Genomic DNA, 19,806 nt, shown 5'->3' on the forward strand with positions numbered 1-19,806 from the left:
TTTTTAAAGGTTAGCTAGAACTTAGCTGTAAAGCCGACTGAACCTGCTGACTTTCTATTCTCTTCTATAGTCACTGCTTTCTTCGTGTTTTCTATTTCTTGCGTTAAATTTGGTAGTTTATGGTTTGCCAGGAAATCAACCATTCCTTTGATATATTCACATTCGATATTCTCTTAAAAATCTTTTAATATCCTATATATCTGTGTGCTTTTTTTGTCTACTTTATCATTATTAATATTTTACCCCCGTCCTCCTTTTCTTCCTTCGTACCTTAGTCTGGCTAGCCAGGAGTTTATTTTATTGTTTCTTTCCAAAAAAAAAATACCGGCTTTGGGGAGCCGGCGCTGGGCGGGCGCGGAGCCCGGGGACAGGGTCACTCGGAGCTGAGGGAAGGGGGCGGCGGGGGCGGTTCGGTGGAATTAGCCCGGCCAAGGAGAGGCGGTAACTCCGGGACCCGAACTAGGGTTTTCCGGGTTTGGTGAAGCCGCGGCAAGCCCCATCTTCCGGCGTCGCCACCCCGGATGCTATCTCCTCCTCCTTTGTCGCCGCCTCCTCCTCCTCCTCCTCCCCGGCCGGGCTCGCGGTGCCTGGTCCTTCCTGATGCCGCTCCTGCCGCCGCCGCCGCCTCTGGGTTCCTCCTCCTGCACCATATGTCCCACCAAGTGATGCGGCGGTACACAGTGGTACGCAGCCAGCCGTAGGACCTCAGCTGAATGCACAGCTAGAAGGTTGGCTTTCACAGGGTCGGTCAACAAAAAGACGCAGACGTAGAGAATGGACCTGAGGACACGGGGAGGGGGAAGGGTAAGCTGGGACGAAGTGAGAGAGTGGCATGGACATATATACACTACCAAATGTAAAATATAGAGCTAGTGGGAAGCAGCCGCATAGCACAGGGAGATCAGCTCGGTGCTTTGTGACCACCTAGAGGGGTGGGATAGGGAGGGTGGGAGGGAGACGCAAGAGGGAGGAGATACGGGGACATATGTATATGTATAACTGATTCACTTTGTTATAAAGCAGAAACTAGCACACCATTGTAAAGCAATTATACTCCAATAAAGATGTAAATAAATAAATAAATAAATAAAATAGTGCAGATTGAAAACAAAACAAACAAAAAAAGACACGCTGGAGCCATTATCACACCGTGCTTAGGATAACTTACTGCGGGTTTTGTTGCTGCCCGGGCTTATGGCTTTCCCATCACATGCCCCTCTGTCTCTGCACTTTTCAGTGTGGATAGATACAGGACACCTCTGTATGACCTCCCTATTAATCAGAAGATTTCTGTAGAACTGAAGATGAACACAGTATTGACATACATTGGTCTTATACTGTTAAAGCCATAGCAAGCAATAAGGATGGGTTTGCCATTATTCCTGTGCTGCTTGGAACTCAGAATGAGTCAAAAAAATAGGGGGGGCTTCCCTGGTGGCGCAGTGGTTGAGAATCTGCCTGCCAATGCAGGGAACACGGGTTCGAGCCCTGGTCTGGGAAGATCCCACATGCCGCGGAGCAGCTGGGCCCGTGAGCCACAATTACTGAGCCTGCACGTCTGGAGCCTGTGCTCCGCAACAAGAGAGGCCGCGATAGTGAGAGGCCCGCGCACCGCGATGAAGAGTGGCCCCCGCTTGCCACAACTAGAGAAAGCCCTCACACAGAAACGAAGACCCAACACAGCCATAAATTAAAAAAAAAAAAAAAGGAATTCAGGAAACTACAGTAAATATCTAGCACAGCATTGTCCAATAGAAATATAACGTGAGCCACAAGTGTAAGCTAAGTGTGCATTTTAAATGCTCCAGTAGCCACATTTAAAAAGTTAAAAGAAACAGGTCAAATAAATCTCAATATCTTTGCTCCAATATATCCAAAATTTATCAGTATTTATCAGTATGAAAATTATGAGGTATTTCACATTCTTTCTTCTTTTTCACACCAAGTCTTTGACATCTTGCGTGCGTTTACACTTCCAGCATATTTCCAATCAGATTAGCTACATTCCAGGTGCTCAAAAGCCACATGAGGCTAGTGGTCACCATACTGGACGACGCAGTTTCTTCTGTTTCTGCCATTAGGTCAAACGTTCTGAACAGTTACTCTGCTGAATCTCCAAGTGCAATTTATGGATCCATTGACTATCTAGAATCTAATTTAGTTAAAACATGTAGGAGTACTAACAGAACAATTGGACCCCATATTTTAACAATTCCTTGAAGAAATTCCTTAATACAATGTATGGAATAAATCTCATTGGCTGTTATTAAATGTTATCACGGAGCTCCAGAAGATTGGAACGACTGCGAGCTTTTCCTGTTTGAATTATGCCCAGTCAAGCCAGTGTAGAAACTGGCAGGAAATCTCAGTGAGTTCGGCAGTTGGAGCATTCTGGGTCCACCAAAGCTCTGGATCTTCAGGGGTGCCACTGCACGTCCACATACCCAGCCCAGCCCTCCCCAAAATACTGTTCCTGATCTTAGGGGACACTGAAACCTCGAACTAACAGAATATTCCTCTCTTATTTTCTGTAGGAATAGCCCTCTCTTCATTCCAAGTCATTAAAAAGTGCTTCCTCGTTTACAGGGCAGTGGAAGGAAGGCTGGCATCTAAAGTTTGACTTTAGTGGTGAGGGATAAATTAGGAGTTTGGGATTAACATATACACACTACTATATATAAAATAGATAATCAACAAGGCCCTACTGTAGAGCACAGGGAACTCTACTCAATATTTTGTAATAACCTATATGGGAAAAGAATGAGAAAAAGAATGGATATATGTGTATGTATAACTGAATCACTTTGCTGTACACCTGAAACTAACACAATATTGTAAATCAACTATATTCCAATATAAAATAAAAATTAAATTTAAAAGAAAGTGTGACTTTTAAAGACATGGGATTTAAAGGCCCCCCCATGGAAGACAGTTCTTTGAATGCTACTTGGTTTTGCCTGATATATCATTTAACAAATCCTAAAAGTCTACTCTTGCCAGATTTGTGCGTGTGTATTCCACTGCAGAACAATTTTGCAAATTGCACACACAGAGAAAAAGGTGGAAGCTTTAATTAACTGAATTAATTTTTTTAAAGCCAACTTTTGGTTTTGGATTTTATGAAGTTTGTTTTGTTTTCATTTGTTTTTTGGCTGTGTTGGGTCTTCGTTGCTGCGCGAGGGCTTTCTCTAGTTGCAGCGAGCAGGGGCTACTCTTCATTGTGGTGCACAGGCTTCTCATTGCGGTGGCTCCTCTTGTTGCAGAGCATGGGTTCTAGGCGTGCAGGCTTCAGTAGTTGTGGCACGTGGTTCAGTAGTTGTGGCTCGTGGGCTCTAGAGTGCAGGCTCAGTAGTTGTGGCACACGGGCTTAGTTGCTCTGCAGCATGTGGGATCTTCCCAGACCAGGGATCGAACCCGTGTCCCCTGCATTGGCAGACGGATTCTTAACCACTGCGCCACCAGGGAAGTCTGAGGGTTTTTTTAAATACCGTTTTTGTTTGTTTTTGTGGCAGACAGAGAGAGGTGCTGCTCAGACCCCACTTCAAGAAAGGACTGACTGTCCAGCTGCAAGGAGTGCCACCAGCTGTTAGTACCTTCAGAGTCCACCTCAGATTTTGAGCTGAGGGTCACACTCCTCTCCAGATGCCCACAGCTAATGACCTGGCAGGCTTTGGGGCAGAGCCTCTTCTGCCCAAAGCAGAACTTTTCTAATGGGTAGTCTTTGCTCTAGAGCTCCCCAGTTAACTGGCAGGGACATTGTCAAGTCTGCATTACAGTCTGACAACAGTCCCTGCCCCTTCTTCTTCACAGATGTTGCTCCTCAATAAAGCTTTTGGACCCTTAATTCCTCAGCATCTGTTTCCCAGAGAACGCAACCTGTGACAATTTTCCGTTTCACTAATTTGAGCTTTATCCTTGTTAATTCCCTATCTGTTTTCTTTTAGATAATTTTGCAGCTTAGAAACTGTGTTCTTAGTGGGTTACTTAGTTTACATATTTTCCTTTTTTTTTTTTTCTTTTTTAATACTAAAGCAGGGACTTTCCTGGTGGCGCAGTGGTTAAGAATCTGCCTGCCAATGCAGGGGACACGGGTTCGAGCCCTGGTCCGGGAAGATCCCATATGCCGCGGAGCAACTAAGCCCGTGTGCCACAACTCCTGAGCCTGCGCTCTAGAGCCCGAGAGCCACAGCTACTGAAGCCCGCATGCCTAGAGCCCATGCTCTGCAACAAGAAAAACCACTGTAATGAGAAGCCCACGCACCACAATGAAGAGTAGCCCCCGCTCACCGCAACTAGAGAAAGCCCGCACACAGCAACGAAGACCCAACACAACCAAAAAAATAATAATAATAATAAATAAATAAATACTAAAGCATATAAAATGGTGGACTTCAGTGCTTTTAGGGCAGTCATGTACCTTCTAATTCTCCACAAGGCCCAACCTCTATTTTTACACCTAGCCACTTCCTACATCTACGTCACCTGCCTAGGCCTTGAACACATTTGTGATTCTTGATTTAAAGCTATAAATTTTCTTCTTCTGAATAAAGCTTTAGGTGATCCCATAGCATTTGGTATAAAGTATTCGCCTTTTTGTTACTTCCTAAAAAATTGATAATTTCCACTTTGCTTTTCTCTTTAATCTAGGACTAAATGAATGTTTCTCTATTTCCAAGTACTAAAGATATTTTGACCTTCCTTTATTATTTATTTCTAATTTTACTGGGTTATAATGAGAAAGTGTAGCCCCTAAAAATCTCTTAAATTTATGAAGTTTTTCCTCTGTGATGAAGCACACAGTCGATGGACATTAGAAAATAATTTACATTTTGAGATGCATAGGGATATATATAAGATTATACATTAAGCTTGTTGGTTATATTAATCAAATCATGCATTCTCTAGTTTATTTTTTGTCTACTTGATCACTTAAATTCTGAAAGAAGTATATCATAATTTCCAATTATGGCTGTGTTTTTTATCAAAATCCTCTTGTGTCTCTAAGAGTTTTTGCTTTAAATCTTAAGCTGCTATAATAATTTAGTACGTAAAGATTTATGGCTCATCACTTTATCAAGGATTGGACAATTTATGCCCCTTTTTGTCTTGTTTATTGCTTTTAATCTTGAATTCTTCTTTTTTAAGAATAAAATTTAGTGGCAACACACATTTATGATCTCACAGTCTCTGTGGGTCAGGATACGGGCATGGCCTAACAGGGTCATCTGCTTCAGAATCTCTTGTGAGATTGCAGTCAAGGTGTCCACACAGAATCTCTGACAGGCTGCAGTCAAAGTGTCAGGAGGAGCTGCAGTCTCATCTCAAGGCTCAGCTGGGACAGGATCCACTCCAAGCTCACTCACATGGTTGTTGGCAGGATTCAGTTCCTTGTTGGCTGTTGGACTGAGGGTCTCAGGTCCTTGCCAGGTGGCTCTCTACATCAACACAGCCATAAATAAATAAATAAATAAATAAATAAGTAAATAAGTAAATAAATAAATAAATAAATGGATGGATGGATGGATGGATGGATGAATAAATGGATGGATGGATGAATAAATGAATGGATGAATGAATAAATGAATGGATGAATGAGTGAAGAAAGCAGCCATAAATAAATAAATGAATGAATGAATGAAGAAAGAAAGCAGGATACATTCACAACAGCTTGAGTCTAGTTACATGCTAAGGTACCTGCTTGTTTCTTGGGAAACTCGTGCATCCACACCACACCTAACAATGGGAGTACCATCTACCCCACTTCTGCCTTCTCTCCTCATCCTGCTGTCATAGACTCCTCAAGCCAGCACTCCCACCTGCAGCATTCTCTGGGGGGGAGAAGTGGGAATCATTCTCTATGCTCATGTATGCCCCCAAATTCAAAAATTTGTTCACCACCCTCAACTCTGGCAGCACTCCCAGGGAAATCTTCTGTGGCAGGCATGGAGGAGCACCGCTAGGACCTCTCGTCAAGAACGAAGTTGCCATTTAACTGCGAGGAGCGAAGGTAGCTGACAGCCTCAAGCTGCAGCACCTTCAGGATCCGCTGCAGTTTAAACTGAGATGCTCTTTCTGGGCATCCTCTAGCCAATGACTGAGCATGGCAGGGGTACTAGGACCTGTCCATTTTACGCCCAACATGTGATTCTTCTAACAGGCAGTCTTTCCTCTGGAGCTCACCATTGGGTTGGCTGAAACTTTGTCAGATCTGTACTGTGGTCTCAGGCTCTTTCTACCCAATCCTACTTTCTTCCCCCTTTCTTTTCACAGGTGTCACATCTGCATCATGATCTGCAGACTCTCCCTGCTCAATTCTATCCCCCCCATTTCTTTTCACAGGTGTCAGATCTGTATCATCATCTGAAGCTTTTCCTGCCCAGTTCTTCCCCTCCCCTTATCTTTCACAGGAGGTACCCACCTAATAAGCTTCTAACGCTCCTAACTCACTCTCAGCATCTGCTCCCCAGGGGACCCAAACTAACAGTCTCCAAATTTCTACAGCTCAGCAGCCACTCTAGTTTTTGAAGAGTTCTCTTGGATTCCCCACATTTGAAGGGGAAAACCAGAGCACTCATCACCTTAGGCTATCAATTCTTGAATCTGGCATCTGGTTTGTATTTCAATGAATTTGCCTCAGATTTCTGATCTTCTCTTCATATGGACTTGGTGAGATGGTAACGATGATAGTTGAAGAATCAATTCTATATTTTAGTGTGTGCTGGAGGGGGTGCCTGACAGGTCCTTGGTCCACCCTTTAGAAAGTGGAGGTATATGTTGCCTATTGTCCTCAGCTTTGAGCTTTAGGCAAATTTCCAAAACAGGGAAATTCTGATTCAAATTTTACACACGCATTATATATGTACACAGATATATTTATATATAATGTTGTTTACAAAAATGAAATCATGCTGTTTGTTTTACTTCCGCAATTGCTTTTTAAAAACCTTACAATACATAGAATGTCCAACACTAAGAGTGAACCCTAATGTAAGCTATGGGCTTTGGGTGATAATGATGTGTCAGTGTAGGTTCATCAATTGTAACAAATGTATCACTGTGGTACAGGATGTCAATCATGGGGGAGGTCGAGCTTGAGTGGGGAGGGGACAAGGGATATATGGGAATGCTCTGTGCTTTCTGCTCAGTTTTGCTGTGAATCTAAAACTGCTCTAAAAAATAAAATCTATTAATTTTTAAAAGGTAAACAACTTTACAATGGTGAGTTTCCTAATTATTTTAATAGTTATGTAGAATTCTAGTGCATGGATTACTATGACTTATTTTTTTTTTTATAGATGTAGAGGATAGGAATAATGAGTGGCTATGCACCTGGGTATTGGGGCCAATGTAATTTTTATTAATTAATTAATTTATTTATTTTTGGCTGTGTTGGGTCTTCGTTGCTGTGCGAGGGCTTTCTCTGGTTGCGGCAAGCGGGGGCCACTCTTCATCGCGGTGCGCGGGCCTCTCACTATCGTGGCCTCTCGTTGCGGAGCACAGGCTCCAGACGCGCAGGCTCAGTAGTTGTGGCTCACGGGCCTAGTTGCTCCGCGGCACATGGGATCCTCCCAGACCAGGGCTCGAACCCGTGTCCCCTGCATCGGCAGGCAGATTCTCAACCACTGCGCCACCAGGGAAGCCCTACTATGACTTATTTAACCAGCCCCCTATACTTAGGGTTTTTTCATCAATTTTTCATCTTCACAAATAATTCTACAATGATCATTACTATATAACCATCTGTAAGTATTTCTACATGATAGATTCACCAAATTGCAGTTGCTAGGTCAAAGAGTCTGCACCTTTAAAAAAACTTATAAATATATAGTGTTTATAGATATACAAAATGCCCACCAATAATATTGACCCAATATATGATCCCACCACAGTGTTAAAAGAATGGCTCTTTCTCCACACCCTTGCCAACTCCGAGAACTGTCAATATTTTAAATCTTTACCAATCTGGTAGGTCAAATGAAATATTTGATTTGGATTTCTTTGGTTATTAATGAGGCTGAGTATCTTGCATATGTTTATTAACCATTTCTTTATTTTCATACCCTTTTCCCATTCTTCTAATGTGTTGTTGGTCTTAGTGATTTGTAAGAATTCTTTTTTTGGTATTAAATAAATAAAGTCTTGTCCGTCACATGCGTTGCAAATATTTCTCTCAATTTGTTGTTTATCTTTATTTATGGTGCTTATGCTTTGCAGGTTTTGTGCCATGCTTACAAAAGCCTCACCCACTTTTTTTCTTATACTACTTTTATGGTTCTATTATATCTCGGATACATTTTAATGTATTTTGGAATAAGGAATGAGGTAGTACATCATCTTTATTTTTCCAGCTGGCTAGCTAGTTTTCCAGACACCTTTATTGGACAATATTATCTTTTCTCTAGTGATATCAAAATGCTACCTTTACCAAAATCTAAATTGTCATATGCACTTAGTTTATTTCCAAACCTTCTATTGTTTCTTACTATTTTAATTACCATATCATGCTTTTTAAATTATTGTCACCTTAGAATTCTTTTAATTTATTTATTTTAATTTTTTTATTTTTGGCTGTGTTTGGTCTTTGTTGCTGCGTGCGGGCTTTTTCTAGTTGCGGCGAGCCGGGGCTACTCTTCGTTGCAGAGCACAGGCTCTAGGCACGCGGGCTTCAGTAGTTGCAGCACATGGACTCAGTAGTTGTGGCTTGCAGGCTCTAGAGCGCAGGCTCAGTAGTTGTGGCGCAGGGGCTTAGTTGCTCCGTGGCCTGTGGGATCTTCCCGGACCAGGGATCGAACCTGGGTCCCCTGTCCTGGCAGGCAGATTCTTAACCACTGTGCCACCAGGGAAGCCCCTGTCACCTTACAATTTTTTTAATGTCTAGTAGATCTAGACTTCCCTCTGTTAAGTTTTTTATAAACTTCCTAAATAATCTTACATGTTTTTACTTACATGAAACTTTAAGATCATTTTTTCCAACTATCCAAAAAGTACTGTGGGATTTAAAAATCAGAATTGCTATAAATTCTCAAATCAACTTAGGAGTAGTTAATACCTTTGCAAAATTCAGTCCTTTGATGTCTCTCTGGAAACAATTTAGTTTCCTTTATATAGGTTTTACACAATATCTTCATTAGCATAGTATTTATTGGGCACCTATAATGTGCAAGGCATTGTCTAAGATGTTGGACATAGAAAATAAATTTTAAAAGTCCCAGGACTTCCCTGGCGGTCAGGTGGTTAAGACTCTGTGCTTCCAATGCAGGGGGCATGGGTTCAATCCCTGGTCAGGGAACTAAGATCCCGCATGCCACATGGGGCAGCCAAAAACTTAAAATAAAATTTAAAAAGTTCCTGTTTTCATGGAGCTTACAATCTAGTGGGAGAAGAAAACAATGTTTTAAAAAACAAATAAACATATAACAAGTGCTAAAAGAAAATAAAGCTGGATAGGAAGATAGAGACTGAAGGGAGAGGAAAGCTGTTTTATATAGAGTGGTCAGGGAGGGCCTTTCTGATAGATGAAACTTGAGCAGAACCGTAAGGAAGGTGAATGGACCAGCCATGTGAATATCAAGGTAAAGAGCTTTACAGGCAGTAAGTACAAAGCCCTAAGGCTCAAGCATGATTGGCTTGCTTAAGGAGCAGCAAGGAAGCTAGTGTGACTGAAGTGCAGGAGATAAGATCTGAGTGGTAACCAGGGGCCAGATTATGTAAGTCCTTGTAGGTCATGGGAAGGACTTTGAATTTTATTCTGAGTGGGTTTCAAAGCCACTGGAAAGTTTTAAATAAAGAAGTGTCATGTCTGATTTATTCCTTTAAAAGATCACCGTCATTTCTATGAGGGGACAAAGGTGGAAGCAGGGAGACCAGTTAAGTCTAGATGGACGATGGTAGCTTGAGCCCGAGGTGGGGAGGTAGTGGTGAGGGTATTGTGTGGTCAGAACACAAGAAGTGAACCAGGGCCTCTTCTATTCATAGGCATTTGCCAATGTAGTAGAGGTGTGTTTTTGCGTTTTTTTTGGCCGCGCGGCTTATGGGATCTTAGTTCCCCAACCAGGGATCGAACCCAGGCCCTCAGCGGTGAAAGCTCAGAGTCCTAACCACTGGACCACCAGGGAATTCCCGTAGAGGTGTTCCTTAACTGAGGGGGCAGATGAGACAATGAGTTAGTGACCTGAAGCCACCAGGAAGATAGACCCCAGACTCTGGATAACTGCCCCCCACACACACTTCTCTCTCACACACACGCATACCACACCACTAGGATCCCACTGTAGTCTTTCCTCCAGGGCTCATTTGCCCAACCCAGGAAACACTTGATAGATAAACAATGCTTATGGGTGGACACTGGGAACCGAAGACTTGGAGCTCTGCTGAAGCTGAACTGGAGCTGAGTACCAGCCAAAGGGGGACTCCTAGTGCAACATACACCCTGTTCTGGAGCAGGAACTCAGAGGACTGCACGCTGGAAAGGGGGAAACAAAAAGTCCTCAAGCTTTGGTTCCAGACTGCTAATGCCTTCAGGTGAGCCATGACTGAGGTGAGATTTGAGAGAGGCAAGAAACCCAGAGAGGTTAGCAAGGCACACAGGGATGCTTTTATCTGAAGGGTGTTTGCCTATTCCAAAGAGGTACCTGAGGAGCTGAGTTGCTCTTTTGGTGGCCTCATGGAGCTAGGGGTACAAAAGTTGGAATCTGAGGTAAACTATTCCTTGCTTTGGGCTTGGAAACTAGAGGACTATATTCTAGGTGTAAGGATGAACCAGAAGTAAATCAGTCTTCATGAAGTATACATTTTGACTTTGTCATTTGAATGGCTCAGAAAACATCAAGGTTTAGGGACTTCCCTGGTGGTCCAGTGGCTAAGACTCCATGCTCCCAATGCAGGGGGGCCCAGGTTCGATACCTGGTCAGGGAACTAGATCCCACGTGCCGCAACTAAGAGTTTGCATGCCGCAACTAAAGATCCCGTGCAACCAAGTAAATAAATAATTTTTTTCATTTAAAAAAAAGAAAACATCAAGGTTTAAACTTGGATTAAGATAATCTCATATTCTTAGTGCCCCCAGGCACCTGGAAAGGAACAAACAAGTCTCTTCTGGGAAAAAATATTATTCCAGACCTCAAATTATTTCTATAAATAATTCTTCAAATATTAAAACACAATTAAAAATAACCAGGTACACAGTGAGGAACAACACAGAATGAGCACGAATCATCAGAAACAACAGGCAATAGAAACAGACTACAAGGTGCCAGATACTGATAAAAGCCTTATTTAAATGTTTCTCAAGGAACTAGAAATTATAAAAGTGATAGTACAGATTTGAAAACAAACCAACTAGAAATTATAGAAGTGAAAAATATAACCAAAATTAAGATCTCCATAGGTAGGTTTCAGAGCAGATTAAACACAGCTAAAGACAGAATCAATTAACCAGAAAAGAAACCAAAAGAAAATTGTTCAAATAAATCTTTTTTCTCGACTGTAGACAAAGGAGCCAGAAGATAATGGAAAGAGATCCAAAAGGTACAAAAAGAGTAATTCCCAACTAAGTTATGCCAATTCTATACAGGTGAAAACATCTTTCAAAACTGAATCAAAATACGAGAAACACAGAAAAAGAGGATGGCAGCTTTATTCATAATTGTTAAAATTTGGAAGCAATGAAGATATTCTTCAAGAAGTGAATAGATAAACTGTGGCACACCCAGGCTATGGAATATTATTTAGTGCTAAAACGAAATGAGCTATCAAGCCATAAAAAAAGACATGGGGAAATCTTAAATGCATATTACTAAGTGAAAGAAACCAATCTGAAAAGCCTATGTGCTGTATGAATCCAACTAAAAGACTAAAGCTATGGAGACAATAAAAAGATCAGTAGTTTCCAGGGATTTGGGGGAGGGCGGGATCAATAGGTGAAATACAGAGGATTTTTAGGGCAGTGAACTATTCAGTATGATACTATAATGGTGCACATAGGGACTTCCCTGCAGGTCCAGTGGTTAAAGCTCTGTGCTTCTGCTGCAGGGGATATGGGCTCTATCCCTGGCCGGGGAGCTAAGATACTGCATGCTGTGTGGCATGGCCAAAAAAATGTTTAAATAAATGAAAAAAAATTTTTTAATTAAAAAAAACATATTGGTAAAATAAAACAAATACAATTTTCTTTTTTTTTTTTTACAATTTTCTTAAATGGTGGATACATTTGTCAAAACCCATCAAATGCACAACGCAAAGAGTGATCACTAACATAAATTATGGACTTTGGATGATAAATGATGTGTCAGTGTAGGTTCATTGTTTGTAACAAATGTACCCCTCTGGTGTGGGATGTTGATAGTGGGGGAGGCTGTGTGTGTGTCGGGGGAAGGGGTATATGGGAACTTAATGTGTTTTCTGCTTGATTTTGCTGTGGACCTAAAACTGCTCTAAAAAATAGAGTCTATTAAAAAAAAAAGAGTGAGATACATACAGGATTTTGTGAGAAGGGCTAATACACACTTAATGGGAATTCAGAAGGCAAACAGAAAAAGAAAGGACGAGGGAATATTTGAAGAGATAAAGACTGAGAATTTCTCAGAACTGATTAAAGAAATCAATCTACTAATTTAAAAAGCTGAATGAGGTTCATGCAGGAAAAATAAAAATAAATTCATGCCTGACATATTAGAGGAAAACTTCCAAAAGTCAAAAGCAAAGAGAAAAATCTTAAAAGTAGCCAGAAAAGCAAGATCTTCTACCCTAAAAGAAACAATAATTAGAATGATAGCTGAATTCTCACATGCAACTTTGGGAGCCAGTAGACAGTGAAAAGAGATCTACAAGATGCTAAAAGGAAGTAACCGTCAACTTAGAATTCTAGAATTCTATACCAGTAAAAATGTATTTCAATAAAGAAAGTAAAATGAAGACATTTTCAGACCAACAAAACCTGAGAGAGTATACTACCAGCACACACCTACTAAAGGAAATTTTAAACACTGTTCTTCAGGCAAAAAGAAAGAGATCTCAGATAGAACCTCAGAAATATAGCAAGGAATGAAGAACAAAAAAAGCAGTAAATATATGGGTACTAAATAAACACTGGATAAAATAACAATAATAAAGTCTCGTGAAATTTATACATATATAGTACTAAAATAAATGACAACATAGAGTTTCAATTTTGTAAGAGAAAAAGTTCTAGAGATCTGTTGCACAACAATGTAAATATAATTAACACTACTGAACTGTACACTTAAAAATGGTTAAGATGGTAAAGTAATGTTATGTGTTTTTTTTACCACAATAAAAAAAATTAATCACAATGATACCACATAAGTTGGGAGGGAGTTAAATGGATTTAACTGTCCTAAGGTATTTGCATTGTCTGGGAGAAGGAGAAAGGTAAAGATTGATATTAGACTTTGATAGGTCAAGGTGCATGTTACAATTTCTAAGGTAACCACCAAAAGAATATTTTTTTAATAGTGTAACTTCGAAACTAGTGGGAGTGAGAAGTAAATGATTTTTTAATGTAACTAATCCAAAAGAGGAAAAACAATAAAAAGGAACACAGAAGAAGTGGTATTAAGAGACAGTACATTAAAAAGATTAATGCATGCACATTAAATTATATTAAATGCAAATTGACTAAATTCCTCAGTTAAAAATGAAGATTGTTAGACTGAATTCACACACACACATACATATACTACATGCTTAAACAACAGGCACATCTATTAGAAAAGGATACAGAAAGGTTGAAAGTTTAAAAATATGGGGAAAGATGCCATTCAAACACTATCCAAAAGAAAGCTAATATAAGCTATATTAATATCAGACAGAATAGACTTTACATTTAAAAAATATTAAAGATGTAGTCACCCCATTCACCAGGAAGATATAACATTTCTAAATATTTGCACTCAGTAATATGAACTCAAAATATATAAAGAAAAAATAGACAGAACTACAAGGAGAAATAGACTAACTAATTATACAGGACAATTTTAACATACCTCTCTCAGTAACTGATTAAACAAGTAGACAAAAACAATTTAGTAAGGATATAAAATATTTGAACAACACAGTTAAGAAACTTGACCTATTAAGCATGTATACAACACTGTACCAGACAACTACAGAATATATATATATTTTTCTAGCATTCATGAACATTTACAAATATCATAAACAAATCTCAACAAATTTCAAAGGATTGAAATGGTATAGATTATATTCTACAGATCATGTTCTCAGATCTCAGTGAAATTGTGCTAGAAATCAATAACAAAAATATTGCTAGGAAATGTCCATAAATTTAGAAACATTCTTCTAAAAAGCTATGGGACAAAGAAGAAATTGTAATGGAAATTAGAAAATATTTCAAACTGACTGATATCAAAAGCACTGAATATCAACACTTGTGGGATACAATAATTACAGGAAAATTTGTGGTTTTTAATATTTATTTATTTATTTATTTTGGCTGCATCAGGTCTTAGTTGTGGTGCATGGGCCCTTCATTGCAGCACATGGGCTTCTCTCTAGTTGTGGCTTGCAGGTTTTCTCTTCTCTAGTTGTGGCGCATGGGCTCCAGGGCACATGGGCTCTGTAGTTGTGGCTCGCATGCCCAGTAGTTGCAGCGTGCGGGCTTAGCTGCCCTGTGGCATGTGGGATCTTAGTTCCCTGACCAGGGATCCAACTGTGTCCCCTGCACTGGAAGGTGGATTCTTAACTACTGAACCACCAAGGAAGTCCTGGAAAATTTGTTTTAAATGTATATATTAGAAGGGAACAAAGGCTGAAATTTATTGAGGTAAGTATCCATGTCATGAAATTTTAAGAACAGGAAAACATACCCAGATAGAGTAAAAAGAGAGTCATAAAGTTAAAAGTAGAAATTAATGAAGTAGAAAACAAATATACATAGAGAAAATCAACAAAGCCAAAGCCAAAAGTTGGGTTTTTAAAATTTTATTTATCAATATTTATTTATTTATTTATTGGCCACACTGCGCAGTATGCGGGATCTTAGTTCCCCAGCCAAGGATCGAACCTGTGCCCCCTGCAGTGGAAGCATGGAGTCTTAACCAGTGGACCACCAGGGAATTCCCAAGTTGGTTTTTTTTGAAATACTAATAAACATATGAAAATCTCACTGTTGGTGAGATTGATCTTAAAAAAAGGACAAAAAGCCCAAGTGACTGATATTAAGAATGTAAGAGAAGACATAACTATGGGTGTGCACATATTAAAAAGATAAGAAAATATTATGAGGAACTTTTTACCAATGACTTTGAAGTTTTGCATGAAATTGATAATTTCCTAGAAAAAATAACTTGCCAAAACTAATTCAAGAAAAAAATAGATAAGTAAGTGGACCTATAAGTATGAAAGAAATAAAATCAGTAATTAAAAAAAGCGTCTTGTAAATTTCAGGCCCAGATGGCATCATAAGTAATTTCTACCACGTATTCAATGAAGAAAACATTGCAATTTATGCAAAGTCTTCCAGAGAGTAGTTAACAGAGGGAGGGTGCCTTCTCCATTTAATTTTGATTCTAGCTAACCTTGATACCAAATCCAAAAAAAGACAGTTTAAAAAAGACAAGGTTCAGGTTAATTTGTATCATGAGCACTGTAGCAAAATCCTGGACAAAATATTAGCAAATTGAATCCTGTAATATAAAAAAGGAGTAATGAGTACATTGGGTTTATCCCAAGAATGTAAGCTTGATTTAACATTAAAAATCAGTCAGTGTAATCTGCCACATTATCTGATGAAAGAATAATTATATGATCATATCAGTAGATGCAGAAAAAGCATTTGACAAAATGATAAAGAAAAACTGTAAGCAAATAGTAATAGAATGGAACTTTAATCTTATGAGTAATAGAATGGAATTTCCTTAATCTTAAAAGAAATACCTACTTCCAGAAATGGACTTCCCTGGGGGTCCAGTGGTTAAGACCAGGCTTCCAATGCAGGGGGCACAGGTTCTATCCCTGGTGGTTGGGGAACTAAGATCCTGCATGCCATGCAGTGTGGCAAAAAAAAAACCCCAAAAAACCCCAAGAAAACCCCTACAACAAGCATCGAACTTAAAAGAGAAATATTGAAAGCTTTCGCTTTACATATCAGGAACCAGACAATGATATCCATTATCACTATTTCTATTCAACATTATGCTGGGCAGAAAGCAACAATAAGAAATAAAAGACTGGAACAAAAAAATTAAAATTGCCATTATTTTCAAATGATATGTTCACGTACATAGAAGATCAAAAGGAAAATACAGTAAATTACTATAATTAGCAAGGTTGCTGGATACAAAATGAGTATTCAAAAACAAATTATAGAAGTATTATAGGAGTAAGTCTTTGTGACCTTGAGTTAGGCCATGGTTTCATAGATATCACATCAAAAGCACAAATGACAGAAAAAATAGATAAGTTGGACTTCATCAAAATTTTAAAATTTTGTACAACATAAGTCACCACCAAGAAAGTGAAAAGACAACCCACAGAATGGGTGGAAATATTTGCAAATCATATATCTAACGAGGGGCTTATATCCAGAATACATAAAGAATCTTAAAGCTCAACAATAAAGCAAAGGGCCTGAATACACATTTCTGCAAAGAAGATATACAAATGGCCAATAAGGACATGAAAAGATTTTCAACATCACTCACTCATCATTAGGGAAATGCAAACTACAACCACGATGAGATATCACTGTACATCCACTAGGATGACCATAATAAAAAAAAGACAGACAATAACAAGCTTTAGCAAGGATGTGCAGAAATGGGAACTCTCATACATTGCTGTTGGGAATGTAAAATGGTACAGCTAGTTTGGAAAACAATTTGACCATTTCTCAAAATGCTAAACAGAGTTCCCATAAGCTCCAGTAATTTCACTCCTAGGTATATACCCAAGAGGAATGAAATCATGTTCACACAAAAACTTGTACATGAGGGACATCCCTGGTGGCACAGTGGTTAAGAATCTGCCTGCCAGTGCAGGCGACATGGGTTCGATCCCTGGTCCAGGAAGATCCCACATGCCACGGAGCAACTAAGCCAGTATGCCACAACTACTGAGCCCACGTGCCACAACTACTGAAGCCCACGCGCCTAGAGCCTGTGCTCCACAATAAGAGAAGCCACCACAATGAGAAGCCCACGCACTGCAACAAAGAGTAGCCCCCACTCGCCGCAACTAGGGAAAGCCTGCGTGCAGCAACGAAGACCCAACACAGCCAAAACTAACTAACTAACTAACTAACTAAATAAATAAATTTATTAAAAGGAAAAGAACCAAACTTGTACATGAATGTTCATAGCAACATTATTCATGATAGCCAAAAAGTAGAAACAACTCACATGTCCATCAACTGAATAATGGGAAAACGAATTATGGTATATCCATAAAATGGGATATTATTCACTGTGAAAAGCAATTAATTACTGATACCTGCTACAACATGGATGAAACTTGAAGACGTTCTGCCAAATGAGAAAAGTCAGTCACAAAGGACCACATATTATATTATTCCATTAATATGAAATGTCAGGCACTCACATGAATTGTGAGGAAGAGAGAGGGCTGCTGCAGGGTACCAGCAGTGGTAAAACATGATTAACATCACTTAGAGTTCACACTCTGGAGAAAGTCCCACCCTAAGTAAATACTAAGAACAGGTTGAGACCTGGTGATCAGAGCACTAAGAGTCAAAAGGAAAGGGCCTGAAAATTGCACAGGACAAAAGGCTTGAGAAGGAAGAAGGCAGTAACTGAGAATGGAGAAGTATCCACTAGAGGAAGAGCATTACAGAATCAGAAATTCAAATGACCCCTCCCCCACAGCACCATTTATTAAAGAAATTGTACTTTCTTGTATCAACAGAAGAGGGTGCTCTTGAACCAATAAATCAAATAAGGTATCCAAACGCTTTTTTCCATATAGCATCCGCTGTTATTGCTGAACCAGGAACTGCCAGTACAGTTTATAATGATTAGCAAAAGGAACCCAACATCTGCACAAAGCTACTCTAAAAATAAAAGTGAGAATAAAAACTTTTCAGCTGAGGGAATTCCCTGGCAGTCCAGTGGTTATGACCCAGCCCTTTCACTGCCATGGCCCGGGTTCAATCCCTGGTCGGGGAACTAAGATCTCATAAGCCGGTGGCATGGCTGAAAAAAAAACAAAAAACTTTTCAGCTGATAAAAATAATCACTCCCCAATAAAAACAATGGTAAAGCAGAGAAAACATGAATTAAATACATTAAACAAGCAATTACTGATATGAAAGAATATTATGAATCAGAAATTTTAAAACTCAGAAACAAACAAACAAGAAAATGTGGAGTGCTGACTGAACTCAGGAAAGAAGTTGAAGAAAAAGAATCATCTCAGAAGACTAAAATTACAAAATATCCAAGGGAGAAAAGATATGATTGGAAAATACAATAAGGGAAAGAAACAATGAGAATGAAAAAGAATCAAACGAACCAAAACAAAATAAAGAGATAAAGAGGAAACTGATAGATATATCTGGAATCTCTTAAAAAGAAAAATCAAATAATGGAACAGAACTAATATTTAACATTATAATCTTAAAACTTTATGGAAATAAAAGAACACCTGATTCTACATATTTCTAGAGCCCACTGTGTAACTGAGAAAATTGACCATCAACTCTGAGACATAGTCTAGTAAAACAGACATTAATGATAAAGAAAAAAAATCCTTTGGGTCTACAGGCAAAACAAAAAACAAAAAAATGAGTGACCTACAAAAAAAGAAAATCAGATGGCAGCAAACTACTTGCCAGGATTATAGAAAGGAAGTCAAGAGTAAAGAAACATTTTAAAGAAATTCAGGTAAAAAAAGTGTGAGCCAAGGATCAGGTTTTTTTTAAAATATTTATTTATTTATTTGGTTGCACTGGGTCTTAGTTGCAGCAGGCAGGCTCCTTAGTTGCGGCTCGTGGACCCCTTAGTTGTGGCATGTGAACTCTTAGTTGTGGCATGCATGTGGGATCTAGTTCCCTGACCAGGGATCGAACCCGGGCCCCCTGCATTGGGAGCATGGAGTCTTAACCACTGCACCACCAGGGAAGTCCCAAGGATCAGTTTTAAACTTTTAAGAACTCAAGAAAATTTTTATGCAGGAACTCTTTCTGAGGATTCTACTAGGGGTCATATTCCATCCAAGAGATGATTGGAAAAGTTTGGCAGAAGAACAAATAAGGAGAATTGGATAGGTTTAATTATAAATCTAAGACAAATATGAGGATAAGAATTGAAGAACATTCTCTGACAAAGTAGAAATACAACTCAAAATGTGAGCAAAGGAGAAATGTAGAATAAGCTCAATGATTGCTACATAGGTCATAGGTGGGAGTCAAAGAATATCATTGAAACTAGCAAACCCTATTAATATTAGAAACCCAGGCGGTAAGAAAAACGGTGACTAAGAGCTGAGATCCTTAGCTATTCCAGTATAGCTTCCTCATGCTCTGACTCTTGTGGTATCTTTTCAATATTTCAAGTATTAGATAGGCTCTGTGCTCACCTCTCTCTCTCTCTCTCTCTCTCTCTCTCTCTCTCTCTCTCTCTCTCACACACACACACACACACACACACACACACACACACACACACACACACTGCCACCAGCCCAGACCATTCATTAAATAACACTTCTCTATTCTATGTTTTGTAATCTTACGGTGACACTCTCTCTCACATTCTCAGCCCACACAAAAAGGAACACTTTACCTTCCTGCTCTGCCAGCTGCCCCACTTC

At 39.4% G+C, this 19,806-nt stretch overlaps 1 long non-coding RNA gene across 1 annotated transcript in view; it reads right to left on the minus strand.

Annotated features, from left to right (window-relative positions):
- Positions 1-3,436: 3,436 nt before the first annotated feature.
- LOC309620799 overlaps positions 3,437-19,806 on the minus strand; it is a 154,813-nt gene continuing 138,443 nt past the window's right edge. The window contains exon 3 of the long non-coding RNA XR_014239638.1: positions 3,437-5,435. This is a non-coding gene — a long non-coding RNA (uncharacterized lncRNA). The remainder of the gene's footprint in view (positions 5,436-19,806) is intronic.

The sequence above is a fragment of the Balaenoptera borealis genome (assembly GCF_965194805.1).
Source record: "Balaenoptera borealis genome assembly, chromosome: X".
Taxonomy (NCBI): domain Eukaryota; kingdom Metazoa; phylum Chordata; class Mammalia; order Artiodactyla; family Balaenopteridae; genus Balaenoptera; species Balaenoptera borealis.